The sequence below is a fragment of the Papaver somniferum genome, chromosome 2 (genome assembly GCF_003573695.1).
Source record: "Papaver somniferum cultivar HN1 chromosome 2, ASM357369v1, whole genome shotgun sequence".
Lineage (NCBI taxonomy): Eukaryota > Viridiplantae > Streptophyta > Magnoliopsida > Ranunculales > Papaveraceae > Papaver > Papaver somniferum.
This window is the reverse complement of record NC_039359.1, coordinates 95710585-95737429: the sequence shown is the minus strand read 5'-3', so window position 1 is coordinate 95737429 and position 26845 is coordinate 95710585.

Sequence of the window (26845 nt, the reverse complement as noted above, 5' to 3'; positions counted from 1 at the left end):
ATTCCGCGAAAGACGATGATGACGAATCTGATAATTCTGACAAGCCTGATGACTCCGACGAATCTGACGATTAATCTTGCTCATGAATCTCTCTGAGATTATTTATTTTCCGTTGAAGTAGATACTTTCTGGTTATTTGAGCATCTTGGCTGTAAAGATGTTTCTTTAGAGATTATTTTTTGAACCATAATCCCTTGTTGTATCTCTTTTCCAAATCTTCCTCATATCTCCAGTCGATGAACCAATGTCCACGTAGACGATAATTGTCCACGGAGTGAAATTACACGTGGCCTGCCAGACAATCAATCCATAATCGTAATGTTGATTACGCCCAAACTGTCAGTCCCCCAGTATTCTTACGCTTCTCCCATTCGTCATACATCTGATTCGAGATTTAAGGTTTCAGTAGAAACCGTAACAGACTTGTTTACCGTTATGGGATAAGCATCCACGTTTTGACTTGCAATGCTTAGGGTTTTATTTAAATAGTCGACCATCTTCCGCCTTTGTGTATTATCAGAATATTTTTTTGATCACAATCCTACCTCTCATCACCATGTCCAGAAGCAGTATTTCTTCCAGAAGTGAATCTCGCGCCGAACACGCTGTGGCAGTATCCATCTCGGTGAGTTACACATTTTATTTTATCTTTGTTCAATCAGTATGATTGATTAAAAGAAAATAATTTGTCGCAGGATAATCAGAAGAATCGGCATTCTTCTTGTAGCTTGAGACCCAAACGGACCGTTAAAGCTCCTGCCCGGTACAGGTCGGCTCATGCTGATGCCGGAGCATCTGCAAGTAATTCCACAACTTCTCGACTGAAGTTTTACCATGCTCAATGGTCAATAAAATTAAATACTCCTTCATTTCATCGCAGGTTGATGTTCGTGTTGTTTTCGATGCTAGAAAAAGGAAGAACGGGAAATCCGTGGTTGTGGTTGATGATAACAGCAACCGTGTTGACGAAAACTCTACTGATTCCGTCGAGACTGGGGTTAGGGTTCATGCTCCTGAGTATCCAACAGCTGGACTCCCGTTTGAGGCTCCCATGATCAACAATTGCCCGAATAATGAAGTGGTTGGTGGATTCGTCATTCCCAAGTGTCACGCGCCCTTGTACACCAAAATTTGGAGAAGGTACATGCATATTTATACGACCGAAGTATGGAAAGGCTTTCTACCAACCCTACTGACTACAATTTCAGGGTTGTTATCGATCATTGAATAGATGAACCGGATGCATCTGCGAGATGTCAAGAATCATGAACTGCACAAATGGGACGAGATGATTTCAAACTGTGAAACCCTGCAATTCAACATAGGTTGGATTCGTCATAGGCTCGAGATGATCAAAATTCACAAGGCGGCGGCTGCTGCTGATGCGATTTCTGCGACCACTGCTATATTGTAGGAGGAGAAGACACTTGCCTTGGAGTCAGCAAGAGTTGAGAAGGCGGTCCAGGACTTGAAAATGAAAACCAAAAATTTCCGGAAGAAGCTTGACAGTATTTTCTATATAGATTGTCCTCTGTTGGATGGTTTGCTCTGAGTGAGCATTTGAGAGAGAATTTTTTTTATGTAGGTTTGATATTTTGTTTTGAATAAAGTAGATGATCGGAAGATTCTTGTGAGATTCATAAAATACTTTGAATTTGAATGGATGAGCATACTGTATACTCCTTTGGAGAAAACGGAAATTATATTTAGAAATTTAATACTTTGAGGATCATTCAAGCATAATACGCCTTGAGCCACTTGCCATTGATGATGTTTCCTTCGACTCCTCCATTAACAGCTAAGATTTTGTAATATCCGCTAGATACTGCCTTGATAACTACGTAAGGCCCTTCCCATTTAGGAGAGAACTTGGGGGCGGACATGTCTTGCTGGATATGTTTTGTTGTTTTCAAAACCAAACCTCCTACTTGAAATGTTCGAGGTCTTACCATTTTGTTGTATGCCTTGGAAATTCTCTGTTTGTAGGTTTCCACATATTTTTCTACCTTGGTCCTTCTCGATTCAAGCATGTCTAACTCAGCAATACTCAAATTAGATACTTCGGCTTCATCCCATTGCACTCCACTGGACGCCGCGATTCTTGTAGAGGGAATCTTGATCTCAGCTGGGAGGATAGCATCAGCCCAATAGACAAGAGAACACAGTGAAGTCCCAATTGAACTCCTTGGTGCGGTACGGTAGGCCCATAAAGCCATGGGTAATTCCCCATGCCACGTTCGTGGATTGTCATGAAATGTTCCACTGAGAATCCAGATCAAGGTTTTGTTGGTACTCTCCGCTTGTTTGTTTCCTTGGGGATAGTATGGTGTGGAGAAAATCTATTTGATTCCATATTCCTCGAGCAATTCTGCAACATGTTTGTTGGCGAAGGGAGTTCCATTATCTGTGATAATGTGTTTAGGAACACCGAATCTGCATATGATATATTCTTTGATGAAAGCTGCAATTGTGACTCCAGTGGTGCTTCGAAGAGGAATAGCTTCAACCCAGTTGGTGAAGTACTCAGTTGCTGTAATGATGTATTCATGTTGCTTCGAAGATGCTGGATTGATTTTCCCGATAATAACCAGTCCCCAGCTGTAGAAGGGCCATGGACTGCTCACAGAATTTAATGGGAGACAAGGAGTGTGGATGAGATTACCATGAACTTGGCATTGATGACATCTCCGAACATAGGCGGCTGCATCATATTCCATGGTTGGCCAATAATATTTCTCATGAATTTGGAGAAAAAATTTCTTCATTTCTTGGTGTTCACCTTCGTGCATCTCTTTCAAGATTGTAGGAATTTCGTGTTCAGCCAAATATCTCAGTAGGTTCCCACCAAAGATTTTGCGATACAAAATCCCTTCCAGGTAGACAAAACTTTTGGCTCTGTGAATGAGTTTGATTGCTCCCTTCTTCTCTGATGGAAGATCCTTGTCGCGAAGATACTTTATGTAAGGTTCTCTCCAGTCCCCAGTGTGATGGATTGTTAGAATCTCCAAATGATGAGGCGGTGTCTGACAATTGGGACAGGATCCTTGCAGCATCCTCGACTGAGCTTCCATAGAGGGCCAATAGTAACCAAGCCTTTGAAGCCTTCTGTAGAGTGTGGCCACTAGGGTTTGACCACATACTTCCGCACGTATGTGTTTGATTTGTTCACTGGATTCTTCATCTCCAAGGCATCATGACAGGAATCCATCAGGATTGCGATAATATAACGCTCCGTGCAGCAAGAAAAAGTTTTTCAACTCCCTGAGACTAATTTTCCCCTCCGTAAGAGAATTTCTCAATTCATGAATGATGGGCGCCCGCCAGTCGTTCGATTGAGCATCTTCGACTTGAGTAAGCCAGGTAGATGATACATAGCACCTTTGTACAATGATGGATTTTTCGGACCCTTCAAATTTCAGTTTGGATGTTAGACTTGCTAGACAATCAGCATGTCTATTGTTGGTATGGCCAATTGTTGAATCAGAAAAATGAGTTAACAGTCGTTGCGCCTCGGTTCTGAATGGAGCAAGTGTTATTTATTTGAGAGAGTATACACCATTCATTTGATTGACCAGCAACTTTGAGTCTCCTCTGATTTCTAAGTACTTTACTCCGGTTTTCTTGGCTAAAGATAACCCTAGGAGAAAAGCTTCATATTCTGCTGAATTGTTGGTGCAGTAAAAATCCAACTTGAATGAATGTGAGAAGACTTCACCGGATGGAGATACTAGCACAATGCCCGCTCCACCAATATCATTTCTCGGAGTGGCAGATCCATCAAAATATAGTAGCCATGTTTCTTCCTGAATGATTGCAATTTCTGGAAACTCACCGGGCACTTCTTCATGCAACATCGTGATGTCTTCTCTAGGGAAAGCAGCAAGTAAGTCTGCGACTGCTTGTCCTTTGATTTCTTTTGGAGGGACACACGCTATGTCAAATTCTGACATTTGAAGTAGCCATTTTTATGGTCTCCCGATCAAAGAAGGTTTCGATAGTAAGAACTTCATGGGATCAGTTTTGGCCACTAGCACGACCCTGTTTGAGAGTAGATAATGTCTGAACCTCTGAATTGCATGAACCAATGATAGACACGCTCTTTCAGCCTTTGGGTATCGGAGTTGAGCATCTCTCATTGTGCGACTGAAGTAGTATATTGGACGTTCGATGCCTTCTTCATCCTCTTGAGAGAGGAGTGCTCCAATAGCGACATCGCTGGAGGCTGTGTAAAGTATCAGCGGTCGTCCTTGCACATGAGATTTCATGACAACAGGTGATAGTAATATTTGTTGTATTTTCTGAAATGCTTCTTGTTGAACGGCTGTCTATGAAAAATTTGTTCCTTTCTTCAACAGAGGAGTGAATGGAGCAATGAGTTGAGCAAGTCCAGGAATGAAACGTCGGATATAGTTGACTTTGCCCATGAAACTCTGGATCTTTTTCACAGTTCGTGGAGGAGGCATGGTAGTAATAGCTTTTGTCTTGTCTAGATCGACCTTGATTCCTTCTGCAGTGACCAGGAATCCAAGAAACTTTCCAGAAGAAATACCAAAAGCACATTTTAGAGGATTCATCTTTAGTTTGTATTCCTTGCATCTTTCGAAGACTTTTCTTAGGATGTCTAGGTGGGATGCCCGAGTCTTCGATTTCATCACCACATCGTCAACATAGTCCTCTACTTGCTTGTGCATCATGTCATGGAATATTGCGGTCATGGCTCGCTGATAAGTGGCTCCTGCATTCTTCAAGCCGAAAGGCATCACTGTGTAGTGGAAGTTTCCAATGGGAGTTCGAAATGCGGTCTTATTAGCGTCATGTTCGTACATCTTGATTTGGTTGTATCCACTGTAACCGTCCATGAAGGAGAACATGTCATGACCGCTGGTTGCGTCGACGAGCATATCAATGTTTGGCAATGGAAAGTCATCCTTCAGACAAAATTTTTTCAGGTTCCCGAAATCTACACAACATCGGATCTGGTCATTTTTCTTCTTGACTGAGACAATGTTCGTCGGCCACGTTAGATGTTGAATGGGTTTGATGAATCCCGCTGTTAGTAGTTTCTGGATTTCCACCTTAATTTGTTCCTCAACCTCGTGTCTGAATTTCCTGGGCGGTTGTTTGACAGGTTTGGAACCGGGAGTGATGTGCAGATGATGAGTGACTAATTTATCGTCCAGGACGGGCATCTCTTCGTACGTCCAGGCGAAGATATCTTGGTATTCTTTCAATAGACCTATCAATCCTTCTCGTTCGTCAGGTGAGAGAGCAGAACTGATTAAAATTGGCCTTGGGTTCTCGTCTGTTCCGATGTTGATAGTCTCAAGATCGTCAGTTGTGGAATCTGTGCCATCTTGCAGCTGTCGTGGTGAAACTCGAATTTCCTCATCGGGTGATTGCTCACTCTGGCATGATTCTTCATGGCAGGGAGACTTTTCATCGACCTCCCCTGTTAATTTCTAATCCTTACGACGGAGATAAATGACTCTCCATTGTGCATCATAATCAGTAATAAAGTTGGACTTTTTATGAGTCGTACCTTGAACCTAACGACGTTTGAGTGGCGTGGTAGACAACTTGACGGATTTAGCATCTGTTGATGATGGTTTGTCAGCTTTCTCAATAGTCTTCCAACTTGAGAGTGCAGTACTGCAGATCTTGCTTGGAGGTTCGGGGATACTCTTTGGAGGTTCCAGGAACTCAGCATCATAAACTGGAGCATAAGGAGACACCGAAGCTGGGATGCGGACAATTTTTGTTGTTGAACAAAGCCTTCATACACTGGTGGTAAGTTGAAGGAACAACATTATTGTCATGAAGATATGGTCTTCCGAGTATCATGTGATAGTCAGGGTCTTTCTCGATCACATGAAACTTGACAGTGGATTGAATTGGCCCTACTTTCAGATCCACATAGACATACCCGTATGTGTGACTCTGGCTTCCTTCAAAACCTGTCATCAATATGGGATGATGAACGACCTTGCTTTTTGGAACTTTGGCCTCCTTGAGAGTCTTCATAGTGATAAGATTCGTGGAAGCACCTTTGTCGATGAGAACTCTCCTGAATTCGGAGTCCTTAATGGAAGAAGTTACGAACAGGGCTCGGCTATGCCCTTCATCCGCCATTCGGTCTTCCTCAGTGAAGGTGATGTTGTTGATCGAAAGTTCAGATACCATGGACATTTGTTCAACCACCGGAGATGATGGAGCTATCCGCGCGTCAGATGATATTTTGTTAAGTGCGGCAAACGTGTTCGTGCGCTGATTTCTGGAGAAATACAGGAGTTCACATAGATTCTCGATCAAATGTGTGACCTCTTGTTCCACCGACTTTTTATATGTGGTGAAGCTGTTGGATCGAGGATGATCATAAGTAGAGGGATTTGGGTGTTCCACCATTTCTGCTCCCAAAATCCTCGTCACGTGTACCAGGCAATTAAACAGGTTGTCGATCGCTCCTTTCAGCCGATCCATATTTCTTGACAAGTTTTCTTGCCTCCGTGCTAGTTCATCCAGGCTTGGGATTTCTGAGTTTATTGATTCAACAGAGATGAATGGGGAGGTAAAATATGAAAATAATTGTAACCAGAATTATTTGAAGGAACATGAGGAGTGTTACCGTTTGGGATATCCTGGCTAGGATTTGGAGCGGTTGAATTAGACTTAAGACCAACCATCTTTGCGAAAGGTGAGATTCCAACCGAGAGATTAATCTCCCACTGTGCTCGCCAATCCGTGGATGGGGAAAAACGGTTTGCTGGTTTTTTAGAAAAGTGGAGAGTCGAGCGTACAATCGAGATTCCTCAACCGAGCAAACTGCTGAACCTCATACAGATGCACTGCAACGGGAGTGCTTAGATTCGAGAGATCAATCTGTAGGACTCCGGCCTAAACCAAGACAATGGCCGTTCCAGAGTCAATTCGGTCGCAAAGATGGAGATGGGTTGATATATAGGAGGGAAGATGAGAATTGTGTGGGATCAATGATGATCAAGTATTGTGGATGTGTTGAAGGTTTCTGCAAATTAGTGAACTGCCGAAGCTGAGTTCAGTAAATAAGTTTTAATCGAGTTGTTGATGAATATCGACGATGATAATTCATTGTCCTCGATTTTGGACTTATTTATATTGCAAGAATGATGAACACCCTGATCCCTGGAAGTATGACGGTTTCTTGAGTGAAAGAGTGGGAAAGTGGAAGATCGTGGTGAAACCAGTTCCAGGTCGTGCGCAGACTTGGTTAACCGTCCACCCACTACTTTGCTAACTCCTTCAACCGTTGCACGACTTACTCACATTCTCATCGTGGATGAATCCACGTGTCGTAGGCCGCCAGACCAAAACCCTAATTGATATCCCCCATGTGACGTCATTGATGTCTCACGAATCATGGAGTCTGCATGACAGACGTGGATTAATTAGTCAGTTGTTGACTGATTAAACAGTGAGTCTAGGTTTTGTTGAATCGTGAGTGATGAATGCTCAGCGATTCATGGATTGAACATGTCTGTTGAGACTAGTTTGAATGATATTGACATTGCACGTACTAGCAATATTGTAAATTCAGTGATGAATTACCGATCAATATTTGAGCGACTGGGCAAGTATTGCTCAATTCGACGAAACTGAATATTGATAATTTTTTTCAATATTCGAGCAATTGAGCAAGTGTCGCGAATTACTGAATATTGATAGTTGAGCAATTGAGCAAGTATTGCTCAATTCGACGAATTGCTGAATATTGATAGTTGGATCAATATTCGAGCAATTGAGCATGTATTGATTAATTCGAAAAATTACTGAATATTGATAGTTGGGTCAATATTCGAGCAATTGAGCAAGTATTGCTCCATTTGACGAATTATTATTGGTGTGTAACCCAATAAAATATTAATTAAAATATTGGTAGATTACCGAATATTATATAATTAATTCACGTGTTGTTTGCTGGATCAACATAAATTTATTTAGTGTTTGAACTTGCTCATAATGATGATTCTTTGTTCGAAACCCTAATTCTTGATCAATTGCTCATTAATTGACGAATCACTGAAAATAGGTCATGAGCAAAGGAGGGACCAACCACATGGGACTATGGACGTCCATGTTATACCCAGTTGCTCGAGTGAGCGTACACCCAGGTCCTGAGTTCGCCGGTTGGTGAAGGAATGACGATTAAATGTCGGTTTCGTCATTTATTGAAATAGTGCTCGATTGAGCATTAGGTGATAAAACCTAATTATGGAAAAGTGAGGGACCGACCAAAATGGCATGAGACCGGCCCTTGGTGGTCGTGGGACCGCTGATGGGCGTTTGCACAAACTCTGAGTTGATTGTGAAGAGTTTGGACCCAATATGAACATTTGTGCAAATTGGGTCAAAATTAGGAAAACGTGTGGGAGCGGCTTGTTGCAAGCCTTAGAGCCGCCCTTGGTCGGTCAAGGGAGAATACCCGTGTCTCCATAATGCCCGTGTTTCAGTCCTGAGAGTTTCAAAACTTTCTGATGTGCGTTTGAGCAATATTTTAGATTTTCAGAATAGTTCGATCTTTGACTGAAATCCTCGATTTTGCTCGAATGAGCAAGTATGCCCGTTTGATCAATATTCATTGGATATTAAAATAGTAATATTTTAATATATTTTTCGTGAATAACCTAGTCGGTCATGTGACCATGTTGATTTTTGGCCTTTTCATGGTTTGAGAAATATTTGAAAAAACATGGAGAAACCATGATTTTTGCTGAAATCAGGAAGTTTCACAAGATGAGAAAAATAAAAATTTATGAGAGATTAGGGATTGCAAGGTGTGGGAACGGCATGGCCGGCCGGCTAGGTTGCCCGGCCCCACAACACCTTTCCGTATTTTATATTATTATTTTTCGTGAAACCACGAAAATATGGAGAAACCATGAAAATATGGAGAAACCATGAGTTTTGCTCAAACAAAGAAAGTTGTTAGAATGGAGGAGTTTTCATGAGTTCATGAAAATAACAAAATAAGGAAAAATAATGGAGGAAGCATGGGACCGGCCACGGTTAAGGCATGGTCGGCCGGCCGGTGGGCTTGGCCCATGGGCGCTTCTCCATTATTTTAATGTTATTATTTTTCTCTCCTATTTCGTGCAGGATTCCTCATTTGTCCATATTTTGGATGCTCGTTCACGCATCATGGATGAGTACAATTGCACCATTTTATGGGGCTTACTCAGTAATAGTCCAGATGCCCAATTGATGAGTATTTATCACTAATTTATGAAATTCAGTGGAGAATGATTCATGAAACTGAGTAATAAAAGTGAGTAGTTGCATATTATCAATCCATAGGATCAGCCGTGGATTCGACCATGTATTCGGAATAATAAAACGAGCATTGCCATACCATGGGATCGTGGATTCGACTACATAATCAGAGTAATAATATTATTACCATCCCATGAGATCAGCCGTGGATTCGATCATGAAATCGGATTAATGAGATTATCCATTACCATTCCATGAGATCAGCCGTGGATTCGATCATGAAATCAGAGTAATGAGATAAATAGATTATCTTCTAGGAATTCAGTGGTGAACTTCATGGTAGAATTAATCTATTACAGAAGGGATATTAGCCAGTTAAAGCGTCATACCCATTATGAAAGGTGCATAGTCAGGAGACAGCGAGTATTGCCGAAGTCCTGAAGACGTTATTGCTCTCAATCTTACGGAGAACCGCTTGGATCTATACACGACCTCTCTACATAGTCAGGGAACAGTGAGTGTCACCGACGTCCTGAAGGCATTATTGCTCTCAATCTTACGGAGAACCGCCCAATCGTTCTTCTGTGTAGAGGGGGGGTCTCTTGATAAGCATGTAAATGCTACATTTTATACCCATATTTATATTAGCTAGGATATAATATTTTAGTTACTAATATTATTTTAGTGCTTTTGTAGAAAGTACAAGTGAATTCGATCATCCAGCGAATAAGCAACAAAATGTGAAACTTAATGGTGTTTGCGACGAAAATGGCAAAATGTGGTTGGCGTGGTACTTCCATGTATCAACAACCACAATGATGAAATGAGGTTGGCCTGGTACTTCCCTGTATCAGCAACCACAATGATCAAATATGCTGGCCTGGTATTTTTATATATCAGCAGCACTTATTATGCTGGCCTGGTATTTCAATATATCAGTAGCACTTGTTATGTTGGCCTGGTATTTCCATATATCAGCAACCAAAATGGTTGGCCTGATACTTCCATGTATCAGCAACCACAACAATGAAATGGGGTTGGCCTGGTATTTCCATATATCAGCAACCAGTCTAGTTAGCAACAGAGGGAGACAACTACTTTAACTATTCATTTGCAATACCACCAAAGGGATGTCACTCCAGCAGATCGTATGGTTTAGAGATTGTCTTTGCCCAAGCCCACTAGTGGGTAACCAAGAAGATAGTCCAACGTCCAAATGGTGCTGTGAATTCTGTTCAGTACTAAAATCATAATTATTAATGGGCAATGAAGCTGATCTCGTGGTCAGTTGGAAGGAGCTTGGTTTACTGCCGTGGTGGAGGTGATGATATTACGGCAACAACGACAGTATAATTGGAGTTCGGTTGTGTCTGAATCGAGATATGAATGGAGATGGCAATGATGGACGGAACAGCAACAAAGCTAGGTGAAGATGGGTATGCACTGCCATCGATTCATGGCTATTGTTGTACAGTCAAGAAACTATCTCAATAGTCAGGCAGTGGTGTTTCTTCTCGGTGCTGGTGATGGTTGCAATCAGTCTTTGTTGTGACCGGTAGAGAAGGCAACAGACGGAAGTTATTGGTGTTTCGATTGGTGAAGTCGAAAATGGAGATGGACTCAAGCTTCGAAGCTAACTGATGGTTACTAGTGATGGTGATCGAGCTGTGTTGGTTCTCTTCGGGTGTTGGCTGTACTGAAGGACAAGAGAGAATGGACTGGAATTCGTTGGATGTTGATCATCGGAATGGAAGCTATGCTGCTTCTTGCGGCTGTTATGCCATTGTTGCAGCTGCTATCAAATGGAGACGCAAAAGATAACGAATCTAAGAATGGCAAATGCTGGTGTTTGTTTTGCTGATGATGAAGTACGGAAGTTTCGATGGAAGAAGATCATGTTTGAACTTGGCAGTGAACGAAACAGGAAAAAAGAAAGAAAAAGCAGCTGCAGCAATCCCTGTTGATGGAGTTCAGTTTCTTCTTCTCAAAGCAGCGTCGGTACTGGACGGTGCTGTTATATTTCAGGCGAGATTCAGCAGTTCAGAAAATCAAAACGTTGCCGTTAACTGATTGGACAAATGGACAGGAATCAGTGAGCTAGTTTTGTGGTTGAATGGAACAAGGAAGGACGGGTACTGGCTGTTAATGGTGTTGAGGAAATCAAGTTTCCATGGAGTCTTGTTGTTGGTGCTTCAAGGGTCAGAGAATGAGAAGTTGGTGGCTCGATGTTGTATCAGAAAACGGGACGTGGTGTTGTAGTCGTTTATGGAAAGAGTTAAATGAATAAATGTTGAAGCTCAGGCATGAACGGACATGGACAGAAGACGAAGACGAGTTCCGTAAGTAGACTGAGATTAAGCTGCTCTGATAGGTGCCGTGACTGAATTTTACACGGACAGATTTTAAGAAGAATTCTAAGGTGCTGGAGCTTAGCAAGAAGTGGAGTTGAAACCGAATGAAGAAGAATGGAAGATACAAACGCTGCTGGCAGAGTTCAAAGAATGGTCAGCTATGTACGGTGATGGTTTCAGGGATCTAGGAGCTCGTAATGGAGAAGCATGTGGTGTTGATGAAGACGCAGTTGAGTAGCACTGATGGGTAATGGCTGCTCTAAACTTGCAGTTGGTGGTTCATGAGTTCTTCTGGAAGAACACAAATAGAGAGCTCGAGGTGGAGAAATCATGGGGTTCCTGTGTGTTGCCGAAGTTGATTGTGTTTGCTGCAGCTGAGATGAAGAAAATGGCGATGCAGTCAACATGGTGTGGTGATCGACTGTGATGATTGGTGGAGCTGTTGTGATCGGAGGATGAAGGATCGAGAAGACATACGAAAGGTGCTGGCTGAGTCTTGAGTTGAATCGAAAACCAGGAGAGGATTTGCACGAATGTTGGCAGCCAGTAGTTCATGAGATATTGACGGAAGCAATTGGAGTGGGACTTGGTAGACCTTGGTCCGAATGGTGTGTGGACTGGGCCGGGAGATTATGCTAGGTTTAGAATTCTACGAAACAACTATTTATGAATCAGAGAAAAATACAGAGAGAGAGGCCGGCAGATGGAAGAAGCCTGAGGGTTTTCTCTGTTAGTGACATACAGAGACGGAGACAACAGAGGCGGCCGCTGAAGTGAGCATAAGAACAAGAGACGGAGAAGATAATATTGGTTTAATCTTTTCTCTTTCGGTCCGCGAGTTATAACCCCAGAGGTGTCACCATCCTTCCACAAAAAACCCATCAAAACAAAAGTAACACAAAAACCCCATCAAAACAAAATTAAGACAAAAACCCCAAATTTAAATGTTGGTTTCATCAAATTTTATTTTGGTTTCATCAAATTTTATGATGAAACCAAAATAAAATTTGATGAAACCAACATTTAAATTTGGGGTTTTTGTATCAATATTTAAAAATTTGGGGTTTTTGTATAAATTTTGTTTACGATGGAGTTTTAATGGATCCCAACATTTGAGTGGGGTTTTTCTACCACAAGTTTGGTCACCCTGGGTTTTTATCACTAGTTTTGTTTCTCTTTTGTATTATTTTTGATGGGTTTTGAGAAACCCATGATCATGTCTTGCTAGTTTTATCGTAACTAGGGTTTATGTTGAAACCACATGGAGTTTTAGGCTATTTTCAATTGAATAATATTTAGCAAAAGACTATTATGATTTGAATAAATTAATTCCATGATTTTATATATTGATTTAATGATGAAATGAGTTGTTGCTTCACCGGTTTTTCATGTAAACCTTTGTGCGTAATTGTTAGGTTCATAATATATTTTTGTCTCATTATTTGATAATTCCATGCTTGGGTTAATAATTTTGATGTGTTATGCTTAGAAGAGCCATATAATAGTTGTGAATCAATATTTTAGTGTCGTATAAATTTCTCGCTGATGCAATTTGATGGTTCATGCTTGGATTTATTCTTTTGCTGTGCCATGCTTAGGGTATACCAGTGATATTTGTGACACTAATACTTTTAATAGGTGATGTCGATAGAACGGATGATAAATAATTCATGGATTATGTTTCATTTCAGTAATTGAATAGAAGTTGTGGTGGATACTATAAACCCTGGTTATCGTCTTTCTCATTGGATTCATTTGTTACTTTAGTTTTATTTCTCTGTTATTATTCTTTCAAAAATCCAAAAACATCAATTCTTTTTAGTTTATTAGAGATATTGATTACAGTATTTCCACCGCTCCCTGTGGGTTCGACCCGTACTTGCCATTGTCTACTAGTTAGACACCGTGCGATTGCGGTTATTACATATAGGCAATTAGAAATCCTATCATCTCTCTCATGTAGTCATGGAACAGTGAGTATCACCGACGAAGGCGTTATTGCTCTCAATCTTACGGAGAACCGCCCAATTACATTATTCTACATAGAGGGCATGATGAAATGCGGGATATCGAACGCTCATCTAGTGGAGGCCTTTCGAAGCATATTCATCATGGATCGTAAAATAATCACATGTCTGAAAGCCGTTTCAGAAACACGCAGTATCATGATTTTACGATTTTGTCCTTTGTTGAAAATCCACCATCTACACATGTACGAGCAAATGTACAGATAAGTATCCTCATAATATGATAGAGTGCGCTTCCATGAGCATGGAGTAATGAAGCACTGGACGTTCATAAGCCTAATTATGGTCGGTTTAGGATTTATGGGCCCGAGCCTAAAAAGGAAACCCATGTTTTATTAGGTTTTGGCAATAAAATTGGTATAAAAGGGAAGAGTCCCTATTTTTTTTCTTTCCCTCCTAGCTGACCGAACACCCCTCCTTGATTTCTCCACGTCCAGAGAAGGAGGAATATTTTTCGCGCACGCCGGAGCTCCATGATCACTGACTTCCGCTGGCCGATTTCCGGCGCCGACAAGGTACAATTTTTTTTTTTTTTTTTACGTACGTGAGTTTTAAAAAAAAAATATCAAATGATAATTTTGATTAATTGTTAAAGATAAAAGATTGTGTTATATGATTTTATGATATGTGTTTGTGACATAAAATCACAGAACACTCATATGAAGGGTTTATATGAATTGTTCATAGTTTTGTGAAAAGTCAGTGTTGACTCTTGAATGATAGATTTTGCTCATCTTCGCAGGTTTGAAGGAGTGAGCAAGTTTTCGAAGTTTTACGTTGTTATCACTAAGTTCGTGAAACTGCAAATAGGTAAGAGTTGAGGATTACCAATTTTGTAGATGCTGATGTGAGTATCATAATTATTCTTTGCTTTTAATTCCATTGCGTTGATGAAATTTGTCCATGGATGTTACAGCAACTCTGCAAAGATGACTGATTCTCATGATAGCGCTCTCGAAGATGAAGTTTCCAGAGAGGAAATTTCAGGAGAGGACGTTTTATATGCGTCTTCCAGAGATGACGATTCCTCCAGAAATGATGATTCCGAGACTTCTAAGGAGAAATAGGAAACTCCCAAAACTAAGAACATCCCAAATGCTGAGGATAAATTCTTTGTGTATCTGTATAGGCCCGAAAAGCGTCCTTTAGGTTCCTTGTTTCGGCTGCTTATAAATCCCAGAAGCACCACTCAGAACAAGTTGTATCTCCTCCAGCAATAATTCGATTCTGTTTGCAAGGGGAAACATTATTTGGCTTCACATGTGGAACTGAAACTTTCTAGGAAACCTCTGCCACATTTCTATGGATGGGCAAGACACATGTTGGGTCATAGCCGTGTAAGGACCATGTTAGACCATGCGCAGGTAACCCGAGCTATTCAAGCTGCTGGAGATTTTGTCATCCATCACGACATACCAGGTATGGTGGCTTTTCTTGCTCGCTGGTGCATTCCTAATCATACTTTCATATGCAGATGGGGAGAATTCACCATTACTTTGGAAGATGTGGTTGCTTTTTTACATATCCCAATCACTGGTAATTTTCCTAAAAAGCTCTCAGCATAGGAGAATGTGATATCTGACGCTTTGGAAGCTAAAATGCATGAATTCAACGAGTCTCCCAAATTTTGCTATGCTCAATGGCTGAGATACTGGTGGCCGAGATATGGAGCTCCTGAAGAACCCGTTGATGGTACCTTGTCCATCGCTGCTTTCTTGTGCTCGTGGATCTCCAGAGATGTTCTTGAATATAGTGGACATTTGTTGAAGTCGTTTGTGATTCCATTCGCCATAAAGATGGCCAAAGGTGAGAAACTTCTGATTAGTAGTCTATTTCTGGGTTCACTATTCGCCAACTTGGATTCTTTGGTCATGGACTCCAGTGCCTCCAATGGTTTCATGAAGATTGAAACATATGCTAATACCATGTTACTCCAAGCTTTAATGTGGGAGAACCTTGAGAAATATGCTCCAACTCCCCGTAGTGTCTTGCAAGGACCCAATGTGGATACTCGTCATGCCATCCTTGAGAAAAATAGTGCTAGGATTATGCGATGGTCTACGAAGCGACCACGGCAAAAGACATGCCTTGCTAGTATTTTAGACACTGAATCTGATTTCAACTTTCGTCCCTGGACGACAGTTCCTCCTTTCTTCTCGCAATTGATCACTTTCAATGATACTAAAGAGATCATCACTTTGAAGTCTGGCACCGAGTTGAGTGATGGAGAGAAATCTTTTATGCTGAGTTGCACTCCTCGTTACATAGTGTCAGTGATGCAAGCAGAATTCCAGGTGGAAGAATATAATATCGACAGAGCAACTTGACAAATGGGTCTCGATCAGTGTGCTCCAGGTCATCGAATGAATAAACCATCGGTTAAGTATCTGAAGTCTCATTTATATAACACACATGTGGAAGGGAATAATTATGTGTCTTCTTTTACCGACCGAGATATTTATGTAACTCCAGGTTATGCAGAATTCTGGAATCAGCAACTCGAACGCTTATATAATTTCGTGATATGCTCTTGGATCGACCACGGTTGAAGCCTCTTTCTAGTGGTGATAAAAGAAAAACATCTCCAGAATCTTCACATGTAAATATTTTCTTATGATTTTTGGTAAAAGCATGATAATCACACCTTTGATTGTTTCGATTAACTCATTGTAAGGCGGTCGTGTTGTGAGGCCTCGAATTCATGTATACTTCTATGAATGGCAATACAGTCCCCAAGGTAGGGAAAGTAGGAGCAGGATGAATTACAGAATGATAGCGAATAGTACGCAGTCTCCAGCCGCTTCTTTAGTGAGTTGTTAGTACTTCCTCTATCTTTGCAATTTTCTTGTCCATGTAATTAGGATCCCAAAAGAATATTGTTAATTTGTTTCAGAATTTTGCTCCATCGGTTATTGACGGTCTTCATCTTTCCTCCGCACGAACAATCCAGGAATCCAGCATCGATGGAGAGGTTGATGTAAGTATTCTTTTGCCTAAGTGATTATGGCGTTTCCTTGAATGAAGTAATGACAATTGTTGTTGAAGAATACAGGAGGAGATTGCTGTGGAAAGACAACATGTTCATGCTATTCATTCGTCTTCGAATGGTGGTGAGAAAGAGAATCCTCAAGAATCGCGACTGAATGGAGATAATGGCGCTCCCAGTGTTGATGACGACCCTGTTAACCTTTTGAATGACTTGGAGACTCCTCAAGTAAGTATCCATTTTGAATTATCTTCATAGAAGTATAAGGTTTCTGACTTGATATTGAATGAATAAAAATCCACATGAATGTATGAAAAGTTTTTAGCAAAATACGTCATCAGAAAATCCAGAACTCAGCGTTTTAGCAAAAACACCATAAAATATTCATACGGTGTCAGATTTTCGCGATCTACCCATGTATCCTTAAGCCCAGGAAATTTCCAAGCTTTTCCTAAAGGAGATTTTTAAGTTTTGATCACGTTTAGGGGTCGAAATCAGCGAAACAGTAAACTTCCAGGAGACTTTCAGGAATTTTTCAGCTGGCATGTAGTCCAATGTTTTGGACACAATTTCTTACTCGTTTATCCAATTGCTATGAAATTTTGATATGACGTAGAAAACATCCATACGAAGAGAATGGTATATGACGCAACCTTAGATTACTTACCAATTGCTCCCAATTCGTCGTCTTATACAGGGTAATGTAAAATCTCTTCAGACGGGTTTATTGAAAAACGTATTTTATGACTTCCTCACTATTTGCTCATGTCTTGGATCCATAATAAAGAACTTAGATAGTTTAATTTCACTTACATGCTGTATTCTTTGATTTTCTTTGGTTTCCATGTTTGAATTCTTCTAATCTCATGTAATCTTCGTATTAGGAGCCGAATACCGAAGTTGAGAATAATGGAACCAATGAGGATGATTTGAGAAACATGACAAAGAAAGATAGTGGTGTTACTGCACCTCAGGTTCATGTGAATGTTTCTACTGAATTTGTCGAAGAGAATGATGCTCAAGTTATCACCACTTTGGAGATAGAAGAAACCAGACCCATAATGGAAGAGACTGCTCCAGCAATAGAAGAAGTTGTTCTTACGACTGCTGAGGTTTCCCCAATGATCGAGAACCGTATAATATTGCATGAATACCCCAATGCAGGGATAGTTTGTGATCCTCCGTTTGATGCTTCACTTCCACATCACGTATCCATTGGCGGATTCAGCGTTCCCACTGGGTATGCCGATATGTATGAGAAATTGTGGAAGATGTATGGTCATATTGTGGTTACAAGAGACCTTGAACGCAGCTATTTCTTGACAATGCAATTAGGAAGCATATTGCGTGTCATAGATGATATTCGTACCAGAGCCATATGTACTGTCAAGCGATATGTACTCTTTGATTGGGAGTACAACTTGGAAAGATCCGAAGAACTTGGTTTTAATTTGAAGTGGTTTCGTCAGAAAATCGATACCATCAAGGATGCAGTAGTGAACAAAATACCTTTCACCAGTAATGCTGTGGTGGAGAAGATGGCTAAAGTTGCTGAGTTGACCAGGAAGCTGGAGTCGGAGAGAGAAGCCTTGCAAGTCTTGGAGGATGCAGAAAAGCATAAATCTTATTTTGCTGACTTTATTTAATTTTCCTTCCATAGTCTCTTGAACTTTGAACTTCCGAGAGATGTGAGGTTTTATTTTGGTTTTGAATTTCTAATTGGTTTTGAATGAATGTCTGAGGATTTTCTTTTGGATTTTGGATTTGATAGACATTTTTCTTAAATAAAAGAACTTTTGATAAATTGCTAAATTCAAATATCGAATGCAAGTATTGCAAACGTTTTGGAGGAACTGAAAATACATGTAAAAGAAAATCCTAAGATGCAGACGTCAGATGTCTTGAGCATTTGTCTTGAACATAAAAATACCCAATGTCGGATGCTTCATGCGTCAAAAATCTTGAGCCAATTTTCATGAATCACTGGTATACTTGTCTTTCCCTTGATGTCATCCAATTAATAATATCCTCCGGCGAATGCCTTAGCAATCATAAAAGGCCCTTCTCAGCTGGAATGCTTTGTAGAATGGAGATTGCGTTTAGTCGCCCTAAGAACTAAATCTCCTTCATGGAACTTATTAGGCTTGGTTGGTCGTGCTCTGAATATATTCTGCTGGTTCGGAATTCCTCGTACAGTGGGATTCCATATTGATGGAGCTTTCCAATTCTGCGGCACATGTGGACACTCAAGCAAGGGAGAGTATGCGGGGTATCGCTTGTTGAACTGAGCCATGTCTTCAGCGATAAACCTTTCAATGGGGCGCTCAGTTTGGAGAAAATCCAACCATTTAGTGTAATACTGCTGAGGCGAGACTATCCACTCATATCATTTGATGATAGCTTGGTCATGAGTGAGATTGAGTCCCCGGACAAAGGCAGCATATTTGAAAGTTGATAATATAGACACACGAGGAGGAATAAGACTTGTCTGAGTGTGGAATCTTCTGACAAATTTATGTGCATTTTCTTCAGGGTTTTGTGTAAGTCCTATCAGGGCTTGGACTTTCTCCAGATTCTTGCATAGTGAGGGATCCTCCATCTCTTCCGAGTCGGAGCTTTCCTCTGAGTTAGAGCTTTCTTCAACGGAGAAGTTTTTAATTAAAGATGTTGGATTTACCTTTCCAGCATGAATCCACGTCCGCCCAAGAATCATGTCGTATACCGGATCTTCTCTAATTATGTAAAACTTAATTTCGGTCCAAGTTGAGTCGGTTTTCATCTTGAGAATGATGTAATCGTAAGCATACCTGGGATTCCTTCATGATCTCTGACTGAGGCAGGAGCGTGAGTTGCTTTTTGTCGAGTGATGCCTGCATCTCTGAGATTTTTCAAAGGAATGATATTGACAGCAGTACCAACATCGACTAGCGCTCGCTTGAACTCGTTTCCTTTCAGGTACACTGTGGTGAGAAGTCCCCAATTACACATTTCTTTGTCAGTGACTGGAGGTTCAGGGTGTGTTTATGGGATTGACATTCGTTTCCCGGATATTGTATGGTTCAGAGCCGAAAACACGTCCATTCTTTGAGCTTTTGACAGATACAGCAATTCGCAGGCATGCTCGATTAATGATTGAATTGTTTATTTGACTAGTGGTTCAGAAAATGTGAAGGTTCGGATCGGGAGAGGATTCTTGTGTACTCCTTTAGTCCCCAGTTCTCCTGAATCAGCCTTTTCCTTGAATATGCGCTTCAAAGTTCTGCAATCGCTTGTCGGGTGACTGACATATCTATGGAAGCGGCAGTAGCGTGGACTTTCCATTTGTTCCTCAGTTGTTTCCCTTTTGACAGGAGGTAAGTTGATCGCACCATCTTGGATCCAGACCTCCAGTAACTCGATCACCTCTTCAATAGGGAAAGGAAAAATCCGGTACTTCCTGATCATTCTGTTGAGCCGGCGCTTGTGCGCTTCGAGTTCGGTTGTCCTTCCTTGGTGCCTTCGTATACGTCGGAGGAACATTCTTAGGTTGTTGTGCGTCAGCTTTTCTTTTGCTCCCTTCAGCAACATTCGCGAAAGCTTCAACATTGTACTGCTTGTTAATCAAACGCCTGGTGCTGCTGTTTCGAGTGTCTCATGGCTCCTCGACTTTGACGGATTTTGTTCTTTCTAGCAAAACTTGGGCAGTGGTTGCTGATCGCTTTGCTGCTTCATGAAGTTCCGAGAAAGTCTGAAATTGAAGATTTTCCAGCAAAACTCTGTAGACTAGAATCATCCTGTTGATGCACAAATCCACTAATTGTTTTTCAGTGACAATCTGAGGCTTGGATTCCGAACCTGTTCACATACTCATTAGGATTTTCAGCGTTCTTCTGAGTCATCCTTCCTAAGTCGGAGAGAGTAATCTGTTCAGAAACAAAGAAGTATTTCCTGTGGAATGCGTTAACCATTGCTCCCCAGTTAGCGATGCTCCCAGGTGCAATGTTGTTGTACCAAGTATATGCCCGGCCCTTTAGAGATTTTGAGAATTCTTTCAGACGGACAACATGGTTGTGCTCGTGCTCTCCTAGTGCCTTCAGGAATCGAGAAACATGTTCCCGAGCTTTCCCAGTTCCATTGTACAGTGTGAACGTTGGAGAAGTTTAACCCTTTGGGAGAGGGATTATCTGTGTAGCAACAGGGTATGGAGGTTGATGACGGTGGAAAGAATGCGCATTTCCATTCCCTCGATCCTCCATGAAACGTTCCAGATCTTCACGAGTGATGAAACCGGCGGGCTCTTTTGCTGTTTCTGCAGCTTTGTGGACTTTATCATTATCAACTACATGGACGGGAACAACTTCAGGGTCAGCATATGCTTATTTGGCTTTTCCTTTCTCTTGATTCTTCTCGGACACTTTGTAAGTGAGGGTTTTGAGATAGTTGCATAGTTCTTTCTGCGTCGCAACCATGTCGGTCTGATTTTTGGCAAGAGCTTCTTGCACTTTCATGAGATCACCAATGGTGGGTGGATTTTCTCTAACTTCCTCGGGATGTCGGCTGAGAGGATGATTTTCGACATTGGTTCGAGGAGGAGTAGTGTCACCACCATTGTTGGAAGCATGAATGGTTTCTGGAATACCACCATTGTTGCTAGTGCTAGCGATGTTCGTGTTAGGATTTGTAAATGAACTTGACCTAAGATCAACCTTTTTTCGAAAATGTGAGATTGAAACCGAGATATTAATCTCCCTCTGTGGTCGCCAATCTGTAGATGGGGGGAAATGAGTTCGCTGGTTTTTCAGGGAATTCAAGAGACGAGCGTGTTTTCGAGACTCCTCAACCGAGCAAATTGTTCAACCTCACACAGATGCACTGCAAATGAAGTGCTTAGATTCGAGAGATAAATCTGTAGGACTCCGACCTAAACCAAGTCAATGGTCGTTCCAGAGTTAATTCGCTCGCAAAGAGGAAAATGGGTTGATCTGTAGGAGGGAAGCTGAGAATTGTGTGGGATCAATAATGATTAAGGATTGTGGATGTGTTGAAGGTTTCTACAATAATGATGAACTGTTGAGTTCGAATAAGTTCTGGTAGATTGATGAATTCCTGAGAGTAATTACTCGAGAAATTCTATGTCGACAATTGTTGATGATAGTTATCATTCGTTGTCCTCAATCATGGATCCTTGTAAGTGTGACGGTTTCTTGAGTGAAAGAGTAGGAAAGTGGGAGATCGTGGTGAAACTAGTTCCAGGTCGTGCGGAGACATGGTTGATCATTCACCCACTACTTTGCTAACTCCTTCAATCGTTTTCACGACTTACCCTAAGTGATATCCCCCCATGTTACGTGAAACTAGTTCCAGGTCGTGCGGAGACATGGATGTATCCACGTGCTGTAGGCCGCCAGACCAAAACCCTAAGTGATATCCCCCCATGTTACGTGATTGATGTCTCACGAATAGTGGAGTCTGCATGATAGGCATGTATTAATTAGTCAGTTGTTGACTGATTAGACAGTGAGTCCAGATTTTGTTGAATTGAGCACGAGTGACGAGTACTCAGTGATTCATGGATAAAACATGCGTAGTTTTTTGAAAGATGTTGATATTGCACGTGTTAGCAAAAATTGTGAATTTGAATGATGGATTACTGATAATATTGATAGTCGGATCAATATTTGAGCAAATGAGCCAGTATTGCTCAATTCGACGAATTACTGATAAATTACTAAATATTGATAGCTGGATCAATATTTGAGCAAATGAGAAAGTATTGCTCAATTCGACGAGTTACTGATAAATTACTAAATATTGATAGCTGGATCAACATTTTAGAAACTGAGCAAGTATTGCTCAATTCGACGAATTATTTATTGGTAACGTGACCCAATAAAATATTAATTAAAATATTGGTAGATTACCGAATATTTTATAATTAATCCGAATGTTGATTGTTGGATCAACATAAATTTATTAGTTTTTGAATTTTGATCAAAATGGTGATTTGTGGAGCGTCTATTCGAAAACCCTAATTTTTGATCAATTGTTCATCACTTGACGAATTGCTGAAAATTGGTCGTGAGTGATGGAGGGACGACCACATGGGATGATGGAAGTCCATGTGGCACCCGTGTGCTCGAGTGAGCGTGCACCAGGGTCCTTGGTTGGCCGGTTGGTGAAAGAATGATGATTAAATGCCGATTTCATCATTTATTGTAATAGTGCTCGATTGAGCATTAGGTGATAAAACCTAATTATGGAAGAGTGAAGGACCGACCAAGAGGGCATGAGACCGGCCCTTGGTGATCGTGGGACCAGCTGATGGTCGTTTGAGCAAACTCCGGGTTTGTTGAAAAGAGTTCGGGCGCAGTATGAGCAATTGAGTAAATTAGGTCAAAATTGTGAAAGTGTGTGGGACCGGCTTGTTGTAAGCCTTAGAGCCGTCCTTGGTCGGCCAAGGGAGCATGACCGTGTCACCACAATGACCATGTCTCAATTCTGAGAGTTTTCGTATTTTCTGGTGTGCATTTGAGCAACATGTTGGGTTTTCAGAAGAGTTTGATCTTGACTGAAATTCTTGATTTTTGCTGGAATGAGCATGTATGCTCAATTGATCAATATTTTGTAAATATTAAAATAAAAATATGTTAACATTTAAAATATCCGTGAGAGGCTAGCCGGTCATGTGACCATGTTGGTTTTTGGCTTTTTCATGATTTGAGCAATATTTGAGAAAATATGAAGAAACCATGATTTTGCTCAAATTGAGGAGTTATATGAGATGAGGGAAATAATATTTATGAAAGAATAGGGATTGTAAGGTGTGGAAACGGCCACGGTTAGGGCATGGCCGGCCGTCCAAGTTGCCCGGTCCTACGACACCTTTTCCTATTTTATAATATTATTTTTCATGAAACCGTGAAACTATGGAGAAACCATGAGTTTTGCTGAAACGAAAGAGTTTCATGAGATTAGGGAAATAATAATTACAGAAGACTAGGGATTGCAAGGTGTGGGATCGGCCACGTCTTGGGCATGGCCGGCCGACTAGGTTGCCCGGTCCCGCAACACCTTTTTCTATTTTATATTATTATTTCTCATGAAACCATGAAAATATAGAGAAACCGTGAGTTTTTCTCAAACAAGAAAAGTTGATAGAATGAAGGAGTTTTCATGAGTTCATGAAAATAACAAAATAACAAAAAATAATGGGAGAGGCATGGGACCGTCCACGGCTAGGGCACGACCGGCTAACCAGTGGGCCCAGCCCATGAGCGCCTCTTATTTTTTTATTATTATTGTTTTTCTCCTGTTTTGTGTAGGATTCCTCATTTATCCGTATTTACGAATGCTCGTTCGTGCATTCGGGTGCTCGATCGTGCATCATTGTCGAATACACTTGCACCATTTTATGGGGCTTACTCAGTGATGGTCTTGATGCCCGATTGTTGAGTATTCATTACTAATTTATGAAATTCAGTGGAGAATGATCCATGAAACTAAGTAATAAAAGTGAGTAGTTTTTTTTATTATCAATCCATAGGATCAGCCGTGGATTCGACCATGAATTCGGAATAATAAAATGAGTATTACCATTCCATGGGATCGCGGATTCGACCATAGAATGGAGTAATGGTTGTTTATTACCATTTCACGAGATCGGTCGTGGATTCGATCATGAAATCGGAGTAATCTATTACCATTTCATGAGATCAGCCGTGGATTCGATCATGAAATCAGAGTAATAATTTATCTACCACCATTTCATAAGATCAGCCGTGGATTCGATCATGAAGTCGGAATGATGAGATAAAATAAATTATCTTCTAGGAATTCAGTGGTGAATGTCACGGTAGAATCAATCTATTGCAGAAAGGATATTAGCCAGTTAAATCGTCACATCCATTCTGAAAGGTGCATAGTCAGGGAGTCATAAGTGTTGCTTGCTTACGACCTGAAGGCGTTAATGCTCTCAATCTGAGGAGAAACGCCTGAGTCTATACACGGTATCTCCACATAGTCAGGGAACAGTGAGTGTTACCGACGTCCTGAAGGCGTTAAGCTCTCAATCTGAGGAGAACTGCCCAATTATGTCAGTTAGTGGAGGCTTTTCGAAAAACGTGTTCATCATGGATCGTAAAATATGAATCGTCACATGCCTGAAATCCGTGTCAGGGACATGCAGTATCATGATTTCACGATTTTGACCTTTGTTGAAAATCAACCATCAAAAAAGATAATCGCCTTGGTGTCTGGAGCTCAACTATTCCTAACTATCCTAGACCGAGACTTAGTCATAAGTATACTAGAAATCAAGACATATAGTTTTGATCACTAACATTGACAAACATGCTTGAGATAGCAACGCATGCGAGTTCGACCGAGCAATGCTCTAACAATCTCCCCCTTTGTCAATTTTATTGACTAAACTATCAATACATATGGATTACAAAATAAATAAAACTTTGTAGCTTCTCGTCCACATGCTTTATCTCCTTGGTGCTTCAACATTACTTGAAAACTTCATCTTTTCCAAGTACTCCCATGATTCCATAGATGTTCAATTGAGAATCATAGTTGTTGAAGTTCCGTAGCCATAACAATGAGAAAAAAAAAGCTCTCGATCATTGTTATACAGTGTCATTGTATTATTACTCAGCATCAAAGTTCTTATATCACAACTTCGACAACAATACTATGGTGATATGTATCACTCCCCCTTAGTCAATACTTTCGTCTCAACATGAAAACCACCCCCCCCCCCTTACATAATGACCCGTAAAGCACGTAAATCATATGTATTTGTAGTGTGAACTACATATTAATTCTCCCCCTTTTTGTCAATAAAATTGGCAAAGGTACGAAAACGGGATCCTAATGAAATTTCCACGAAGACGCTTCAAGACCAAAGAAAAGTACATATCAACTTGTTTAGATGCAATCATAAAGCCGAGGCTAAATGCATTCATCAAGGAGTTTATAAAGATACAAGATAACCCCTAAATAATTCCACAGCCGCACTCCCCACAAGTTCATAAGAACTCTCCCTCATTTGATTCATTCCCAGGAAAACAATAAGAGCGGCCTTACTTTTACAAGAAAATAAGGATTTTATTGGACACCAAAAACCATAAAGAAATGATTTTCTATATCCAAAATTCTCAATAAAACTAACCACAAGAGAACCCATGATTAATTTAATCGGAATACACAATCAAATTAAACACAAAAGTGATCAATTTAATTGAACATGCTCGACATAAGAGAACTTACGGAGCTACGACTATGTTAACCACAAAAGTTGCTTGTCCCTTCGAGGATGAACTACGGTCTGTGCTTGATCCCTTTAGAGTAGGGAAGGGTACGTAGGAATCCACAATGAGTTGCAGCATTGCCGGTCCAGCATGTTGGCCTCTCATATCATCTAAGCTTGGTAGCTCTATGCAAGTGGATGCTCATATTTCCTATCAAGATATACGAAGTTGGTAAGCGTGGTAAGATAGGGAATTGGCAAAATGCTTGGAGAGGCCTACGCCCAAGTCCAAGGCTTATGCCTGGACAAGACTCGGCAGTATTGAAAACACGACTTGAAAGATACTTTAGGAAGGATGATGTCGTCGTTGTAGCTCTTTACTTCTTCACATTCTTCAAGTCTTCGAGTAATACTTGTATGTCTCATATCCTAATAAATTTCTAGCTAGCCTATACGAAGTTGACTCTAGTAAATAATCAAGCGACTCTTTAAATCAGTTTTGGTTCACTAAAAAAAGATAATCAAACTTGACATACCAACGCTTGGTGGGTTCAACCGAGCTATGCTCTAACAGATATCTCTATTTCTCAATTCAATGCGCAATCAAACAAATAAGAATTTGCGATCCCGATTGAATAAAGAGAAATAACTTGCACGGTACCAAAGACCAATGTTCAAGCGTCAATCAATTTATATCAACAATCAAAGGTTGGATTATCTAATTGATTAATATTAACACACAACCTGTGATATTTCTATTATTATAACAAAATATAATACGGAAAAGAAATAACACAGACACCGGAAGTTTTATTAGCGAGGAAATCGCAAATCCAGAAAAACCTCGGGACCTAGTACAGCTTTGAACACCACACTGTATTAAGCCTATACATACACTAGCCTACTACAAATGAACTTCGGGCTGGATTGTAGTTGAACCCTAATCAATCTCACACTGATTCAAGGTAAAGTTGTGTTTCTTACGTCTCTGATCCCAGCAGGATAC